At 39.9% G+C, this 1,228-nt stretch overlaps 1 pseudogene; it reads left to right on the forward strand.

The window, feature by feature from the left end:
- Positions 1-1,228, forward strand: part of LOC103610120 — a 4,327-nt pseudogene that overhangs the window by 2,637 nt on the left and 462 nt on the right.

Here is a 1,228-nt window from a genome sequence, read left to right on the forward strand (position 1 = left end):
GCAGAGATTTCTGTTCTCTTTTTCCAAAGAATGTGGGGGTTTGATCCTCCAGTTCAAGGAGGGTCATCTTGAACTTGGGTAGGCTAGTTTTATGCTTTGGTAGTATCAAGCTGTGGAAAGCACAAGGTGTTTTGCAAGCTTCTCTAACTTGGTGTGAATCAACCTCCAATTTCTCTCTTTCCTAGGGACATCATCAGGGCTTAGTTTCAGGCTGTTAAGCCTATTCTAGAGTAGGTCTTCCTCAAGTGTGGGGTCTTTACTCTTAAGTCTGGCTTTTCAGGTGCTTGTCTCAGCTGGATGGTGGGTATTACTGAGGTGTTAGTGAGATTTCTCCATGTCAGCAGGCAGACAGCACACTCTTCTGGCAATGCTCTTCCTCGAGCCCAATCTACCTCTCATGTCCATTCTGTTTCAATCCTGTATCAGCTGCTCCCTGGAAAGTCTCAGATAGTCTTGCCCTTCACGTGGACAGTCCAGCTACCAGTCATGGCTCACAGATACCTCCATCAAGTGTGCTTCTGAGGTCCCGTCTGCTCAGCTCCTTCCTCTCTGATGCCCCATCCTACAGCTTCTAGTGGCTTCAGCATGAACTATAGGGGGTGGTACAAATAAACACAATACATACTCTCTCTGCTTTGACATAATACACTGTATATTTAGAAAGTCAAGTTGAACACATCATAGTGACTGAATTAGTTACGTTCTTTCTCTTTATAATGCAATGCAACAAAGCCTTTTTCTGCCTCACCCTTTGACATTCTGTATCTGAAAGAAGAATCCATTTATTGAGTCATGCCTTGATTAATCTATTTTTAGAACAAAATTAATAAACTTATATAGAAAATGTTCTTTTATTCTAATTCAAAACAAAGATATTTTTAAACAATCCTCTTACTTTTAGCTATCTTCTAATCCTCAGCCATAGAATCGAAAACTCCCCAGAAACTCCCAAACGTAGCACAAGCACACGAATATATAAAAAATTCTGAAAAGTGACGGATTAAAAGGGGGAAAACTGTATAGAACCAGTTTCCTTTCTTTTACAAATGCTGATAGTACTGGTGACATTAGTGGGGAAGGTATTGAAGATGGTAATTTGTATAGTGATTCTGATGACAGCACAGATGATATTGACTACAGCAAAGGTGATGGTGAGGGTCTTCTTTATTAAACCACTGACAGAAATGCTAATAATTATCAAATGTTTGTAGTAATGGTAATGGATAAT

Source organism: Galeopterus variegatus, unplaced genomic scaffold (genome assembly GCF_000696425.1).
Source record: "Galeopterus variegatus unplaced genomic scaffold, G_variegatus-3.0.2 Scaffold10628, whole genome shotgun sequence".
Lineage (NCBI taxonomy): Eukaryota > Metazoa > Chordata > Mammalia > Dermoptera > Cynocephalidae > Galeopterus > Galeopterus variegatus.